Below are 18,778 nucleotides of genomic sequence, written 5' to 3' on the forward strand. Positions count from 1 at the left end.
ACTGGTCTTCCAGCAATCGATCAAAGCATAGACAGTTTGAGACATTACTCCGATGGAGAAAAGTGGGTATGGTGTCTGTTGTATTCAATCCCGAAGCAATTTCTGTGTTTCATCAATACTCTGAAGGTCCACAGATTACAAAATGTTACCAGATGTGCTTCGGATACTACTAAAGGACTTCCAGGATTCGATCAGATCGAAGGCAGTTTGAGACATTACTCCCGTGGAGATAAGTCGGCATGGTGCCTGTTGTATTCAGTCCCGATGCAATTTTTGTGTTTCATCAACACTCTGAATGTCCGCAGATTACAGAATGAATACAGATGTGCGTCGGATACTACTACCGGTCTTCCAGGAATCGATCAAAGCGTAGACAGTTTGAGACGTTACTCCCATGGAGAAAAGTCGGCTTGGTGCCAGTTGTATTTAATCCCGATGCAATTTCTGTGTTTCATCAACACTCAGAATGTCCACAGATTACAGAATGCGCCCAGATGTGCGTCGGATACTACTACTGGTCTTCCAGGAATCGATCAAAGCGTAGACAGTTTGAGACATTACTCCCATGGAGAAAAGTCGGTATGGTGTCTGTTGTATTCAATCCCGATGCAATTTCTGTGCTTCATCAATACTCTGAAGGTCTACAGATTACAGAATGTTCCCAGATGTCCTTCGGATACTACTAAAAGGCTTCCAGGAAACGATCAAAACGTAGACAGTTTTAGACATTACTCCCATGGAGAAAAGTCGGTATGGTGACTGTTGTATTCAATCCCGATGCAATTTCTGTGTTTCATCAAGACTCTGAATGTCCACAGATTTCAGAATGCCCCCAGATGTACGTCGGATACTACTACTGTTCTTCCATTAATCGATCAAAGCGTAGACAGTTTGAGACGTTACTCCCATGGAGAAAAGTTGGCATGGTGTCCGTTGTATTCAATCCCGATGCAATTTCTGTGTTTCATTAATACTCTGAAAGTCCACAGATTACAGAATGCCCCCAGATGTGCGTCGGATACTACTACTGGTCTTCCAGAAATCGATCAAAGCATAGACAGTTTGAGACATTACTCCCATGGAGAAAAGTCGGTATGGTGTGTTTTGTACTTAATCCCGATGCAATTTCTGTGTTTCATCAACACTCTGAAGGTCCACAGCTTACAGAATGCCTCCAGATATTCTTCGGATGCTACTACTGTTCATCTAGGAATCGATCATAGCGTAGACAGTTGGAGACGCTACTCCCATGGAGAAAAGTTGGTATGGTGCCAGTTGTAATAAATCCCGATGCAATTTCTGCGTTTCATCAACAGTGTGAAAGTCCCCACATTACAGAATGCATCCAGATGTGCTTCGGATGCTACTACTGGTTTCCCAGGAATAGATCAAACCGTAGACAGTTTGAGACATTACTCCCATATAGAAAAGTCGGCATGGTGCCTGTTGTATGCAATACCGATGCAATTTCTGTGTTTCATCAAATCTCTGAAAGGCCACAGATTACAGAATGCCTCTATATTTGCTTCGGATACTACTACTGGTCTTCCAGGAATGTATCAAAACGTAGACAGTTTGAGACATTACTCCCATGGAGAAAAGTTCGCTTGGTGCCTGTTGTATTCAATCCCGTTGCAATTTCTGTGTTTAATCAAGACTCTGAATGTCCACAGGTTACAGAATGCCCCCAGATGTGCGTCGGATACTACTACCGGTCTTCCAGGAATCGATCAAAGCGTAGACAGTTTGAGACGTTACTCCCATGGAGAAAAGTCGGCTTGGTGCCTGTTGTATTTAATCCCGATGCAATTTCTGTGTTTCATCAACACTCTGAATGTCCACAGATTACAGAATGCGCCCAGATGTGCGTCGGATACTACTACTGGTCTTCCAGGAATCGATCAAAGCGTAGACAGTTTGAGACATTACTCCCATGGAGAAAAGTCGGTATGGTGCCTGTTGTATTCAATCCCGATGCAATTTCTGTGCTTCATCAATACTCTGAAGGTCTACAGATTACAGAATGTTCCCAGATGTCCTTCGGATACTACTAAAAGACTTCCAGGAAACGATCAAAACGTAGACAGTTTTAGACATTACTCCCATGGAGAAAAGTCGGCATGGTGTCCGTTGTATTCAATCCCGATGCAATTTCTGTGTTTCATTAATACTCTGAAGGTCCACAGATTACAGAATGCGCCCAGATGTGCGTCGGATACTATTACTGGTCTTCCAGCAATCGATCAAAGCATAGACAGTTTGAGACATTACTCCCATGGAGAAAAGTCGGTATGGTGTGTTTTGTACTTAATCCCGATGCAATTTCTGTGTTTCATCAACACTCTGAAGGTCCACAGGTTACAGAATGCCTCCAGATATTCTTCGGATGCTACTACTGTTCTTCTAGGAATCAATCAAAGCGTAGACAGTTGGAGACGCTACTCCCATGGAGAAAAGTTGGTATGGTGCCAGTTGTAATAAATCCCGATGCAATTTCTGCGTTTCATCAACAGTGTGAAAGTCCCCACATTACAGAATGCATCCAGATGTGCTTCGAATGCTACTACTGGTTTCCCAGGAATAGTTCAATCCGTAGACAGTTTGAGACATTATTCCCATATAGAAAAGTCGGCATGGTGCCTGTTGTATGCAATACCGATGCAATTTCTGTGTTTCATCAAATCTCTGAAAGGCCACAGATTACAGAATGCCTCTATATTTGCTTCGGATACTACTACTGGTCTTCCAGGAATGTATCAAAACGTAGACAGTTTGAGACATTACTCCCATGGAGAAAAGTTGGCTTGGTGCCTGTTGTATTCAATCCCGTTGCAATATCTGTGTTTAATCAAGACTGAATGTCCACAGGTTACAGAATGCCCCCAGATGTGCGTCGGATACTACTACTGGTCTTCCAGGAATCGATCAAAGCGTAGACAGTTTGAGACATTACTCCCATGGAGAAAAGTCGCTATGGTGTCTGTTGAATTCAATCCCGATGCAATTTCTGTGTTTCATCAGCACTCTGAATGTCCACAGGTTACAGAATGCCCCCAGATGTGCTTCGTCTACTACTACTGGTCTTCCAAGAATCGATCTAAGCGTAGACAGTTTGAGACATTACTCCCATGGAGAAAAGTCGGTATGGTGTCCGTTGTATTCAATCAGGATGCAATTTCTGTGTTTCATCAATACTCTAAAGGTCCACAGATTACAGAATGCGCCCAGATGTGCGTCGGATACTATTACTGGTCTTCCAGCAATCGATCAAAGCATAGACAGTTTGAGACATTACTCCGATGGAGAAAAGTGGGTATGGTGTCTGTTGTATTCAATCCCGAAGCAATTTCTGTGTTTCATCAATACTCTGAAGGTCCACAGATTACAAAATGTTACCAGATGTGCTTCGGATACTACTAAAGGACTTCCAGGATTCGATCACATCGAAGGCAGTTTGAGACATTACTCCCGTGGAGATAAGTCGGCATGGTGCCGGTTGTATTCAGTCCTGATGCAATTTCTGTGTTTCATCAAGACTCTGAATGTCCACAGATTACAGAATGCCCCCAGATGTGCTTGGGATACTACTACTGGTCTTCCTGAAATCGATCAAAGCGTAGACAGTTTGAGACATTACTCCCATGGAGAAAAGTCGGTATGGTGTCTGTTGTATTCAGTCCTGATGCAATTTCTGTGTTTCATCAATACTCTGAAGGTCCACAGATTACAGAATGCCCCCAGACGTGCGTCGGATACTACTACTGGTCATCCAGGAATCGATCGAATCGTAGACAGTTTGAGACATTGCTCCCATGGAGAAAGTCGGTATGTTGTCTGTTGTATTCAATCCCGATGCAATTTGTGTGTTTCATCAATACTGTGAAGGTCCACAGATTACAGAATGGCCCCAGATGTGCGTCGGATACTACTACTGGTCATCCAGGAATCGATCGAATCGTAGACAGTTTGAGACATTACTCCCATGGAGAAAAGTCGGTATGGTGTCTGTTGTATTCAAAACCGACGCAATTTGTGTGTTTCATCAATACTCTGAAGGTCCACAGATTACAGAATGCCCCCAGATGTGCGTCGGATACTACTACTGGTCTTCCAGGAATCGATCAAAGCGTAGACAGTTTGAGACATTACTCCCATGGAGAAAAGTCGGTATGGTGTCTGTTGTATTCAATCCCGATGCAATTTTTGTGTTTCATCAATGCTTTGAAGGTCCACAGATTACAGAATGCCCCAAGATGTGCGTCGGATACTACTACTGGTCATCCAGGAATCGATCAAAGCGTAGACAGTTTGAGACATCACTCCCATGGAGAAAAGTCTGTATGGTGTCTGTTGTATTCAATCGCGATGCAATTTGTGTGTTTCATCAATACTCTGAAGGTCCACAGATTACAGAATGCCTCTAGATTTGCTTCGGATACTACTACTGGTCTTCAAGGATATGATAAAAGCGTAGACAGTTTGCGAGATTACTCCCATGGAGAAAAGTCGGTATGGTGTCTGTTGTATTCAATTCCGATGCAATTTCTGAGCTTCATCAACACTCTGAATGTCCACAGATTATGAATGCCCCCAGATGTTCTTCGGATACTACTACTATTCTTCCAGGAATCGATCAAAGCGTAGACAGTTTGAGACATTACTCCCATATAGAAAAGTCGGCATGGTGCCAGTTGTATGCAATACCGATGCAATTTCTGTGTTTCATCAACTCTCTGAAAGGCCACAGATTACAGAATGCCTCTAGATTTGCTTCGGATACTACTACTGGTCTTCCAGGAATGTATCAAAACGTAGACAGTTTGAGACATTACTCCCATGGAGAAAAGTTGGCTTGGTGTCTGTTGAATTGAATCCCGATGCAATTTGTGTGTTTCATCAATACTCTGAAGGTCCACAGTTTACAGAATGCCCCCAGATGTGCGTCGGATACTACTACTGGTCATCCAGGAATCGATCGAATCGTAGACAGTTTGAGACATTACACCCATGGAGAAAGTCGGTATGGTGTCTGTTGTATTCAATCCCGATGCAATTTGTGTGTTTCATCAATACTCTGAAGGTTCACAGATTACAGAATGCCCCCAGATGTGCGTCGGATACTACTACTGGTCTTCCAGGAATCGATCAAAACATAGACAGTTTGAGACATTACTCCCATGGAGAAAAGTGGGTATGGTGTCTGTTGTATTCAATCCCGATGCAATTTCTGTGTTTCATCAATACTCTGAAGGTCCACAGATTACAGAATGCCCCCAGATGTGCGTCGGATACTACTACTGGTCTTCCAGGAATCGATCAAAGCGTAGACAGTTTGAGACATTACTCCCATGGAGAAAAGTCGGTATGGTGTCTGTTGTATTCAATCCCGATGCAATTTTTGTGTTTCATCAGTACTTTGAAGGTCCACAGATTACAGAATGCCCCAAGATGTGCATAGGATACTACTACTGGTCTTCCAGGAATCGATCAAACCGTAGACAGTTTGAGACATTACTCCCATATAGAAAAGTCGGCATGGTGCCTGTTGTATGCAATACCGATGCAATTTCTGTGTTTCATCAACTCTCTCAAAGGCCACAGATTACAGAATGCCTCTAGATTTGCTTCGGATACTACTACTGGTCTTCCAGGAATGTATCAAAACGTAGACAGTTTGAGACATTACTACCATGGAGAAAAGTTGGCTCGGTGCCTGTTGTATTCAATCAGGATGCAATTTCTGTGTTTCATCAAGACTCTGAATGTTCACAGATTACAGAATGCCCCCAGATGTGCTTGGGATACTACTACTGGTCTCCCTGAAATCGATCAAAGCGTAGACAGTTGGAGACATTACTCCCATGGAGAAAAGTCGGTATGGTGTCCGTTGTATTCAATCCCGATGCACTTTCTGTGTTTCATCAATACTCCGAAGGTCCACAGATTACAGAATGCCAACAGCTGTGCGTCGGATACCGCTAATGGTCTTCCAGGAGTCGATCAAATCGTAGACAGGTTGAGGCATTACTCCCATGGAGAAAACTCGGTAAGGTGTCTGTCGTATTCAATCCCGATGCTATTTCTGTGTTTCATCAATACTCTGAAGGTTCACAGATTACAGAATGCCCCCAGATGTGCGTCGGATACTACTACTGGTCTTCCAGGATTCGATCAAAGCGTAGACAGGTTGCGACATTACTCCCATGGAGAAAAGTCGGTATGGTGTCTGTTGTATTCAATCCCGATGCAATTTGTGTGTTTCATCAATACTCTGACGGTCCACAGATTATAGAATGCCTCCAGATATTCTTCGGATGCTACTACTGTTCTTCTAGGAATCGATCAAAGCGTAGACAGTTTGAGACATTATTCCCATGGAGAAAAGTAGGCTTGGTGCCTGTTGTACTCAATCCCGATGCAATTTCTGTGTTTCATCAATACTCTGAAGGTCCACAGATTACAGATTGCCCACAGATGTGCGTCGGATACTACTACTGGTCATCCAGGAATCGATCAAAGCGTAGACAGTTTGAGTCATTACTCCCATGGGGAAAAGCCTTTATGGTGTCTGTTGTATTCAATCCCGATGCAATTTGTGTGTTTCATCAATACTCTGAAGGTCCACAGATTACAGAATGCCCCCAGATGTGCGTCGGTACTACTACTGGTCTTCCAGGAATCGATCAAAGCGTAGACAGTTTGAGACATTATTCCCATGGAGAAAAGTAGGCTTGGTGCCTGTTGTATTCAATCCCGATGCAATTTCTGGGTTCATCAACACTCTGAAAGTCCACAGATTATGAATGCCCCCTGATGTGCTTCGGATACTACTACTGGTCTTCCAGGAATCGATCAAAGCGTAGACAGTTTGAGACATTACTCCCATGGAGAAAGTCGGCATGGTGCCTGTTGTATGCAATACCGATGCAATTTCTGTGTTTCATCAACTCTCTGAAAGGCCACAGATTACAGAATGCCTCTAGATTTGCTTCGGATACTGCTACTGGTCTTCCAGGAATGTATCAAAGCGTAGACAGTTTGAGACATTACTCCCATGGAGAAAAGTTGGCTTGGTGTCTGTTGAATTCAATCCCGATGCAATTTGTGTGTTTCATCAATACTCTGAAGGTCCACAGATTACAGAATGGCCCCAGATGTGCGTCGGATACTACTACTGGTCATCCAGGAATCGATCGAATCGTAGACAGTTTGAGACATTACTCCCATGGAGAAAGTCGGTATGTTGTCTGTTGTATTCAATCCCGATGCAATTTGTGTGTTTCATCAATACTCTGAAGGTCCACAGATTACAGAATGGCCCCAGATGTGCGTCGGATACTACTACTGGTCATCCATGAATCGATCGAATCGTAGACAGTTTGAGACATTGCTCCCATGGAGAAAGTCGGTATGTTGTCTGTTGTATTCAATCCCGATGCAATTTGTGTGTTTCATCAATACTGTGAAGGTCCACAGATTACAGAATGGCCCCAGATGTGCGTCGGATACTACTACTGGTCATCCAGGAATCGATCGAATCGTAGACAGTTTGAGACATTACTCCCATGGAGAAAAGTTGGTATGGTCTCTGTTGTATTCAATCCCGATGCAATTTCTGAGCTTCATCAACACTCTGAAGGTCCACAGATTACAGAACGCCTCCAGATATTCTTCGGATACTACTACTGTTCTTCTAGGTATCGATCAAAGCGTAGACAGTTGGAGACATTACTCCCATGGAGAAAAGTTGGCTTGGTGCCTGTTGTATTCAATCCCGATGCAATTTCTGTGTTTCATCAATACTCTGAAGGTCCACAGATTACAGAATGCCCCCAGATGTGCGTCGGATACTACTACTGGTCTTCCAGGAATCGATCAAAGCGTAGACAATTTGAGACATTACTCCCATGGAGAAAAGTCGGTATGGTGTCTGTTGTATTCAATCCCGATGCAATTTCTGTGTTTCATCAATACTCTGAAGGTCCACAGATTACAGAATGCCCCCAGATGTGCGTCGGATACTACTACTGGTCTTCCAGGAATCGATCAAAGCGTAGACAGTTTGAGACATTACTCCCATGGAGAAAAGTCGGTATGGTGTCTGTTGTATTCAATCCCGATGCAATTTTTGTGTTTCATCAATGCTTTGAAGGTCCACAGATTACAGAATGCCCCAAGATGTGCGTCGGATACTACTACTGGTCATCCAGGAATCGATCAAAGCGTAGACAGTTTGAGACATCACTCCCATGGAGAAAAGTCTGTATGGTGTCTGTTGTATTCAATCGCGATGCAATTTGTGTGTTTCATCAATACTCTGAAGGTCCACAGATTACAGAATGCCTCTAGATTTGCTTCGGATACTACTACTGGTCTTCAAGGATATGATAAAAGCGTAGACAGTTTGCGACATTACTCCCATGGAGAAAAGCCGGTATGGTGTCTGTTGTATTCAATTCCGATGCAATTTCTGAGCTTCATCAACACTCTGAATGTCCACAGATTATGAATGCCCCCAGATGTTCTTCGGATACTACTACTATTCTTCCAGGAATCGATCAAAGCGTAGACAGTTTGAGACATTACTCCCATATAGAAAAGTCGGCATGGTGCCTGTTGTATGCAATACCGATGCAATTTCTGTGTTTCATCAACTCTCTGAAAGGCCACAGATTACAGAATGCCTCTAGATTTGCTTCGGATACTACTACTGGTCTTCCAGGAATGTATCAAAACGTAGACAGTTTGAGACATTACTCCCATGGAGAAACGTTGGCTTGGTGTCTGTTGAATTCAATCCCGATGCAATTTGTGTGTTTCATCAATACTCTGAAGGTCCACAGTTTACAGAATGCCCCCAGATGTGCGTCGGATACTACTACTGGTCTTCCAGGAATCGATCAAAGCGTAGACAATTTGAGACATTAATCCCATGGAGAAAAGTCGGTATGGTGTCTGTTGTATTCAATCCCGATGCAATTTCTGTGTTTCATCAATACTCTGAAGGTCCACAGATTACAGAATGCCCCCAGATGTGCGGCGGATACTACTATTGGTCTTCCAGGAATCGATCAAAGCGTAGACAGTTTGAGACATTACTCCCATGGAGAAAAGTCGGTATGGTGTCTGTTGTATTCAATCCCGATGCAATTTTTGTGTTTCATCAGTACTTTGAAGGTCCACAGATTACAGAATGCCCCAAGATGTGCATCGGATACTACTACTGGTCTTCCAGGAATCGATCAAACCGTAGACAGTTTGAGACATTACTCCCATATAGAAAAGTCGGCATGGTGCCTGTTGTATGCAATACCGATGCAATTTCTGTGTTTCATCAACTCTCTCAAAGGCCACAGATTACCGAATGCCTCTAGATTTGCTTCGGATACTACTACTGGTCTTCCAGGAATGTATCAAAACGTAGACAGTTTGAGACATTACTACCATGGAGAAAAGTTGGCTCGGTGCCTGTTGTATTCAATCAGGATGCAATTTCTGTGTTTCATCAAGACTCTGAATGTTCACAGATTACAGAATGCCCCCAGATGTGCTTGGGATACTACTACTGGTCTCCCTGAAATCGATCAAAGCGTAGACAGTTGGAGACATTACTCCCATGGAGAAAAGTCGGTATGGTGTCCGTTGTATTCAATCCCGATGCACTTTCTGTGTTTCATCAATACTCCGAAGGTCCACAGATTACAGAATGCCAACAGCTGTGCGTCGGATACCGCTAATGGTCTTCCAGGAGTCGATCAAATCGTAGACAGGTTGAGGCATTACTCCCATGGAGAAAAATCGGTATGGTGTCTGTCGTATTCAATCCCGATGCTATTTCTGTGTTTCATCAATACTCTGAAGGTTCACAGATTACAGAATGCCCCCAGATGTGCGTCGGATACTACTACTGGTCTTCCAGGATTCGATCAAAGCGTAGACAGGTTGCGACATTACTCCCATGGAGAAAAGTCGGTATGGTGACTGTTGTATTCAATCCCGATGCAATTTGTGTGTTTCATCAATACTCTGAAGGTCCACAGATTATAGAATTCCTCCAGATATTCTTCGGATGCTACTACTGTTCTTCTAGGAATCGATCAAAGCGTAGACAGTTTGAGACATTATTCCCATGGAGAAAAGTAGGCTTGGTGCCTGTTGTATTCAATCCCGATGCAATTTCTGGGTTCATCAACACTCTGAATGTCCACAGATTATGAATGCCCCCTGATGTGCTTCGGATACTACTACTGGTCTTCCAGGAATCGATCAAAGCGTAGACAGTTTGAGACATTACTCCCATGGAGAAAGTCGGCATGGTGCCTGTTGTATGCAATACCGATGCAATTTCTGTGTTTCATCAACTCTCTGAAAGGCCACAGATTACAGAATGCCTCTAGATTTGCTTCGGATACTACTACTGGTCTTCCAGGAATGTATCAAAACGTAGACAGTTTGAGACATTACTCCCATGGAGAAAAGTTGGCTTGGTGTCTGTTGAATTCAATCCCGATGCAATTTGTGTGTTTCATCAATACTCTGAAGGTCCACAGATTACAGAACGCCTCCAGATATTCTTCGGATGCTACTACTGTTCTTCTAGGTATCGATCAAAGCGTAGACAGTTGGAGACATTACTCCCATGGAGAAAAGTTGGCTTGGTGCCTGTTGTATTCAATCCCGATGCCATTTCTGTGTTTCATCAAGACTCTGAATGTCCACAGATTACAGAATGCCCCCAGATGTACGTCGGATACTACTACTGGTCTTCCATTAATCGATCAAAGCGTAGACAGTTTGAGACGTTACTCCCATGGAGTAAAGTCGGCATGGTGTCCGTTGTATTCAATCCCAATGCAATTTCTGTGTTTCATCAATACTCTGAATGTCCACAGATTACAGAATGCCCCCAGATGTGCGTCGGATACTAGCACTGGTCTTCCAGGAATCGATCAAAGCATAGACAGTTTGAGACATTACTCCAATGGAGAAAAGTTGGTATGGTGTGTTTTGTATTTAATCCCGATGCAATTTCTGTGTTTCATCAACACTCTGAAGGTCCACAGATTACAGAATGCCTCCAGATATTCTTCGGATGCTACTACTGTTCTTCTAGGAATCAATCAAAGCGTAGACAGTTGGAGACACTACTCCCATGGAGAAAAGTTGGTATGGTGCCAGTTGTAATAAATCTCGATGCAATTTCTGCGTTTCATCATCACTGTGAAAGTCCCCACATTACAGAATGCATCCAGATGTGCTTCGGATGCTACTTCTGGTTTCCCTGGAATAGATCAAACCGTAGACAGTTTGAGACATTACTCCCATATAGAAAAGTCGGCATGGTGCCTGTTGTATGCAATACCGATGCAATTTTTGTGTTTCATCAACTCTCTGAAAGGCCACAGATTACAGAATGCCTCTATATTTGCTTCGGTTACTACTACTGGTTTTCCAGGAATGTATCAAAACGTAGACAGTTTGACACATTACTCCCATGGAAAAAAGTTGGCTTGGTGCCTGTTGTATTCAATCCCGATGCAAATTCTGGGTTCATCAACACTCTGAATGTCCACAGATTATGAATGCCCCCAGATGTGCTTCGGATACTACTACTGGTCTTCCAGGAATCGATCAAAGCGTAGACAGTTTGAGACATTACTCCCATGGAGAAAAGTCGGTATGGTGTCTGTTGTATTCAATCCCGATGCTATTTCTGTGTTTCATCAATACTCTGAAGGTTCACAGATTAAAGAATGCCCCCAGATGTGCGTCGGATACTACTACTGGTCTTCCAGGATTCGATCAAAGCGTAGACAGGTTGCGACATTACTCCCATGGAGAAAAGTCGGTATGGTGTCTGTTGTATTCAATCCCGATGCAATTTGTGTGTTTCATCAATACTCTGAAGGTCCACAGATTATAGAATGCCTCCAGATATTCTTCGGATGCTACTACTGTTCTTCTAGGAATCGATCAAAGCGTAGACAGTTTGAGACATTATTCCCATGGAGAAAGTAGGCTTGGTGCCTGTTGTACTCAATCCCGATGCAATTTCTGTGTTTCATCAATACTCTGAAGGTCCACAGATTACAGAATGCCCCCAGATGTGCGTCGGATACTACTACTGGTCATCCAGGAATCGATCAAAGCGTAGACAGTTTGAGTCATTACTCCCATGGAGAAAAGTCTTTATGGTGTCTGTTGTATTCAATCCCGATGCAATTTGTGTGTTTCATCAATACTCTGAAGGTCCACAGATTACAGAATGCCCCCAGATGTGCGTCGGTACTACTACTGGTCTTCCAGGAATCGATCAAAGCGTAGACAGTTTGAGACATTACTCCCATGGAGAAAGTCGGCATGGTGCCTGTTGTATGCAATACCGATGCAATTTCTGTATTTCATCAACTCTCTGAAAGGCCACAGATTACAGAATGCCTCTAGATTTGCTTCGGATACTACTACTGGTCTTCCAGGAATGTATCAAAACGTAGACAGTTTGAGACATTAATCCCATGGAGAAAAGTTGGCTTGGTGTCTGTTGACTTCAATCCCGATGCAATTTTTGTGTTTCATCAATACTCTGAACGTCCACAGATTACAGAATGGCCCCAGATGTGCGTCGGATACTACTACTGGTCATCCAGGAATCGATCGAATCGTAGACAGTTTGAGACATTACTCCCATGGAGAAAGTCGGTATGTTGTCTGTTGTATTCAATCCCGATGCAATTTGTGTGTTTCAACAATACTCTGAAGGTTCACAGATTACAGAATGCCCCCAGATGTGCGTCGGATACTACTACTGGTCTTCCAGGAATCGATCAAAGCGTAGACAGTTTGAGACATTACTCCCATGGAGAAAAGTCGGTATGGTGTCTGTTGTATTCAAAACCGACGCAATTTGTGTGTTTCATCAATACTCTGAAGGTCCACAGATTACAGAATGCCCCCAGATGTGCGTCGGATACTACTACTGGTCTTCCAGGAATCGATCAAAGCGTAGACAGTTTGAGACATTACTCCCATGGAGAAAAGTTGGTATGGTCTCTGTTGTATTGAATCCCGATGCAATTTCTGAGCTTCATCAACACTCTGAAGGTCCACAGATTACAGAACGCCTCAGATATTCTTCGGATGCTACTACTGTTCTTCTAGGTATCGATCAAAGCGTAGACAGTTGGAGACATTACTCCCATGGAGAAAAGTTGGCTTGGTGCCTGTTGTATTCAATCCCGATGCCATTTCTGTGTTTCATCAAGACTCTGAATGTCAACAGATTACAGAATGCCCCCAGATGTACGTCGGATACTACTACTGGTCTTCAATTAATCGATCAAAGCGTAGACAGTTTGAGACGTTACTCCCATGGAGAAAAGTCGGCATGGTGTCCGTTGTATTCAATCCCGATGGAGTTTGTGTTTTTCATCAATACTCTGACGGTCCACAGATTACAGATTGCCCCAAGATGTGCGTCGGATACTACTACTGGTCATCCAGGAATCGATGAAAGCGTAGACAGTTTGAGACATTACTCCCATGGAGGAAAGTACGCTTGGTGAATGTTGTATTCAATCCCGATGCAATTTCTGTGTTTCATCAACACTCTGAATGTCCACAGATTATGAATGCCCCCAGATGTGCTTCGGATACTACAACTGGTCTTCCAGGAATCGATCAAAGCGTAAACACTTTGAGACATTACTACCATATAGAAAAGTCGGCATTGGGCCTGTTGTATGCAATACCGATGCAGTTTCTGTGTTTCATCAACTCTCTGAAAGGCCACAGATTACAGAATGCCTCAAGATTTGCTTCGGATACTACTACTGGTCTTCCAGGAATGTAACAAAACGTAGACAGTTTGAGACATTACTCCCATGGAGAAAAGTTGGCTTGGTGTCTGTTGTATTTAATTCCGATGCAATTTGTGTGTTTCATCAATACTCTGAAGGTCCACAGATTACAGAATGCCACCAGATGTGCGTCGGATACTACTACTGGTCATCCAGGAATCGATCGAATCGTAGACAGTTTGAGACATTACTCCCATGGAGAAAGTCGGTATGGTGTCTGTTGTATTCAATCCCGATGCAATTTCTGTGTTTCATCAATACTCTGAAGGTCCACAGATTACAGAATGCCCCCAGATGTGCGTCGGATACTACTACTGGTCTTCCAGGAATCGATCAAAGCGTAGACAATTTGAGACATTACTCCCATGGAGAAAAGTCGGTATGGTGTCTGTTGTATTCAATCCCGATGCACCTTCTGAGCTTCATCAACACTCTGAAGGTCCACAGATTATAGAATGCCTCCAGATATTCTTCGGATGCTACTACTGTTCTTCTAGGAATCGATCAAAGAGTAGACAGTTTGAGACATTATTCCCATGGAGAAATGTAGGCTTGGTGCAAGTTGTATTCAATCCCGATGCAATTTCTGTGTTTCATCAACTCTCTGAAAGGCCACAGATTACAGAATGCCTCTAGAATTGCTTCGGATACTACTACTGGTCTTCCAGGAATGTATCAAAACGTAGACAGTTGGAGACATTACTCCCATGGAGAAAGTCGGTATGGTGTCTGTTGTATTCAATCCCGATGCAATTTGTGTGTTTCATCAATATCTGAAGGTCCACAGATTACAGAATGCCCCCAGATGTGCGTCGGATACTACTACTGGTCTTCCAGGAATCGATCAAAGCATGAACAGTATGAGACATTACTCCCATGGAGAAAAGTCCGTATGGTGTCTGTTGTATTCAATCCCGATGCAATTTCTGTGTTTCATCAATACTCTGAAGGTCCACAGATTACAGAATGCCCCCAGATGTGCGTCGGATACTACTACTGGTCTTCCAATAATCGATCAAAGCGTAGACAATTTGAGACCTTACTCCCATGGAGAAAAGTCGGTATGGTGTCTGTTGTATTCAATCCCGATGCAATTTCTGTGTTTCATCAATACTCTGAAGGTCCGCAGATTACAGAATGCCCCAAGATGTGCGTCGGATACTACTACTGGTCATCCAGGAATCGATCAAAGCGTAGACAGTTTGAGACATTACTCCTATGGAGAAAAGTCGGTATGGTGTCTGTTGTATTCAATCCCGATGCAATTTTTGTGTTTCATCAATACTTTGAAGGTCCACAGATTACAGAATGCCCCAAGATGTGCGTCCGATACTGCTACTGGTCATCCAGGAATCGATCAAATCGTAGACAGTTTGAGACATTACTCCCATGGAGAAAAGTCGGTATGGTGTGTTTTGTATTTAATCCCGATGCAATTTCTGTGTTTCATCAACACTCTGAAGGTCCACAGATTACAGAATGCCTCCAGATATTCTTCGGATGCTACTACTGTTCTTCTAGGAATCGATCAAAGCGTAGACAGTTGGAGACACTACTCCCATGGAGAAAAGTTGGTATGGTGCCAGTTGTAATAAATCTCGATGCAATTTCTGCGTTTCATCAACACTGTGAAAGTCCCCAGATTACAGAATGCATGCAGATGTGCTTTTGATGCTACTACTGGTTTCCCAGGAATAGATAAAACCGTAGACAGTTTGAGACATTACTCCCATATGGAAAAGTCGGAATGATGCCTGTTGTATGCAGTACCGATGCAATTTCTGTGTTTCATCAACACTCAGAATGTCCACAGATTATGAATGCCCCCAGATGTGCTTCGGATACTACTACTGGTCTTCCAGGAATCGATCAAGCGTAGACAGTTTGAGACATTACTCCCATATAGAAAAGTCGGCATTGGGCCTGTTGTATGCAATACCGATGCAATTTCTGTGTTTCATCAACTCTCTGAAAGGCCCCAGATTACAGAATGCCTCTAGATTTGCTTCGGATACTACTACTGGTCATCAGGGAATGTATCAAAACGTAGACAGTTTGAGACATTACTCCCATGGAAAAAAGTTGGCTTGGTGTCTGTTGTATTCAATCCCGATGCAATTTGTGTGTTTCATCAGTACTCTGAAGGTCCACAGATTACAGAATGCCCCCAGATGTGCGTCGGATACTACTACTGGTCATCCAGGAATCGATCGAATCGTAGACGGTTTGAGACATTACTCCCATGGAGAAAGTCGGTATGGTGTCTGTTGCATTCAATCCCGATGCAATTTGTGTGTTTCATCAATATCTGAAGGTCCACAGATTACAGAATGCGACCAGATGTTCGTCGGATACTACTACTGGTCTTCCAGGAATCGATCAAAGCATAGACAGTTTGAGACATTACTCCCATGGAGAAAAGTCGGTATGATGTCTGTTGTATTCAATCCCGATGCAATTTCTGTGTTTCATCAATACTCTGAAGGTACACAGATTACAGAATGCGCCCAGATGTGCGTCGGCTACTACTACTGGTCTTCCAGGAATCGATCAAAGCGTAGACAATTTGAGACATTACTCCCATGGAGAAAAGGCGGTATGGTGTTTGTTGTATTCAATCCCGATGCAATTTCTGTGTTTCATCAATAATCTGAAGGTCCACAGATTACAGAATGCCCCCAGATGTGCGTCGGATACTACTACTGGTCTTCCAGGAATCGATCAAATCGTAGACAGTTTCAGACATTACTCCTATGGAGAAAAGTCGGTATGGTGTCTGTTGTATTCAATCCCGATGCAATTTTTGTGTTTCATCAATACTTTGAAGGTCCACAGATTACAGAATGCCCCAAGATGTGCGTCGGATACTACTACTGGTCATCCAGGAATCGATCAAAGCGTAGACAGTTTGAGACATTACTCCCATGGAGAAAAGTCGGTATGGTGTCCGTTGTATTCAATAACCTTGCAATTTCTGTGTTTCATCAATACTATGAAGGTCCACAGATTACAGATTGCCCGCAGATGTGCGTCGGATACTACTACTGGTCATCCAGGCATCGATCGAAGCGTAGACAGTTTGAGACATTACTCCCTTGGAGAAAAGTCGGTATGGTGTCTGTTGTATTCAAAACCGACGCAATTTGTGTGTTTCATCAATACTCTGAAGGTCCACAGATTACAGAATGCCCCCAGATGTGCGTCGGATACTACTACTGGTCTTCCAGAAATCGATCAAAGCGTAGACAGTGTGAGACTTTACTCCCATGGAGAAAAGTTGGTATGGTCTCTGTTGTATTCAATCCCGATGCAATTTCTGAGCTTCATCAACACTCTGAAGGTCCACAGATTACAGAACGCCTGCAGATATTCTACGGAATCTACTACTGTTTTTCTAGGTATCGATCAAAGCGTAGACAATTTTGAGACATTACTCCCATGGAGAAAAGTTGGCTTCGTGCCTGTTGTATTGAATCCCGATGCAATTTCTGTGTTTCATCAAGACTCTGAATGTCCACAGATTACAGAATGCCCCCAGATGTACGTCGGATACTACTACTGGTCTTCCATTAATCAATCAAAGCGTAGACAGTTTGAGACGTTATTCCCATGGAGAAAAGTCGGCATGGAGTCCGTTGTATTCAGTCCCAATGCAATTTCTGTGTTTCATCAATACTCTGAAAGTCCACAGATTACAGAATGCCCCCAGATGTGCGTCGGATACTACTACTGTTCTTCCAGGAATCGATCAAAGCATAGACAGTTTGAGACATTACTCCCATGGAGAAAAGTCGGTATGGTGTGTTTTGTATTTAATCCCGATGCAATTTCTGTGTTTCATCAACACTCTGAAGGTCCACAGATTACAGAATGCCTCCAGATATTCTTCGGATGCTACTACTGTTCTTCTAGGAATCGATCAAAGCGTAGACAGTTGGAGACACTACTCCCATGGAGAAAAGTTGGTATGGTGCCAGTTGTAATAAATCTCGATGCAATTTCTGCGTTTCATCAACACTGTGAAAGTCCCCAGATTACAGAATGCATGCAGATGTGCTTTTGATGCTACTACTGGTCTCCCAGGAATAGATCAAACCGTAGACAGTTTGAGACATTACTCCCATATAGAAAAGTCGGAATGGTGCCTGTTGTATGCAGTACCGATGCAATTTCTGTGTTTCATCAACACTCTGAATTTCCACAGATTATGAATGCCCCCAGATGTGCTTCGGATACTACTACTGGTCTTCCAGGAATCGATCAAAGCGTAGACAGTTTGAGACATTACTCCCATGGAGAAAAGTCGGTATGGTGTCCGTTGTATTCAATAACCTTGCAATTTCTGTGTTTCATCAATACTATGAAGGTCCACAGATTACAGATTGCCCGCAGATGTGCGTCGGATACTACTACTGGTCTTCCAGGAATCGATCAAAGCATAGACAGTTTGAGACATTACTCCCATGGAGAAAAGTCGGTATGATGTCTGTTGTATTCAATCCCGATGCAATTTCTGTGTTTCATCAATACTCTGAAGGTACACAGATTACAGAATGCGCCCAGATGTGCGTCGGCTACTACTACTGGTCTTCCAGGAATCGATCAAAGCGTAGACAATTTGAGACATTACTCCCATGGAGAAAAGGCGGTATGGTGTTTGTTGTATTCAATCCCGATGCAATTTCTGTGTTTCATCAATACTCTGAAGGTCCACAGATTACAGAATGCCCCCAGATGTGCGTCGGATACTACTACTGGTCTTCCAGGAATCGATCAAATCGTAGACAGTTTCAGACATTACTCCTATGGAGAAAAGTCGGTATGGTGTCTGTTGTATTCAATCCCGATGCAATTTTTGTGTTTCATCAATACTTTGAAGGTCCACAGATTACAGAATGCCCCAAGATGTGCGTCGGATACTA

Source organism: Schistocerca gregaria, chromosome 7 (genome assembly GCF_023897955.1).
Source record: "Schistocerca gregaria isolate iqSchGreg1 chromosome 7, iqSchGreg1.2, whole genome shotgun sequence".
In the NCBI taxonomy this organism is placed as follows: Eukaryota; Metazoa; Arthropoda; class Insecta; order Orthoptera; family Acrididae; genus Schistocerca; species Schistocerca gregaria.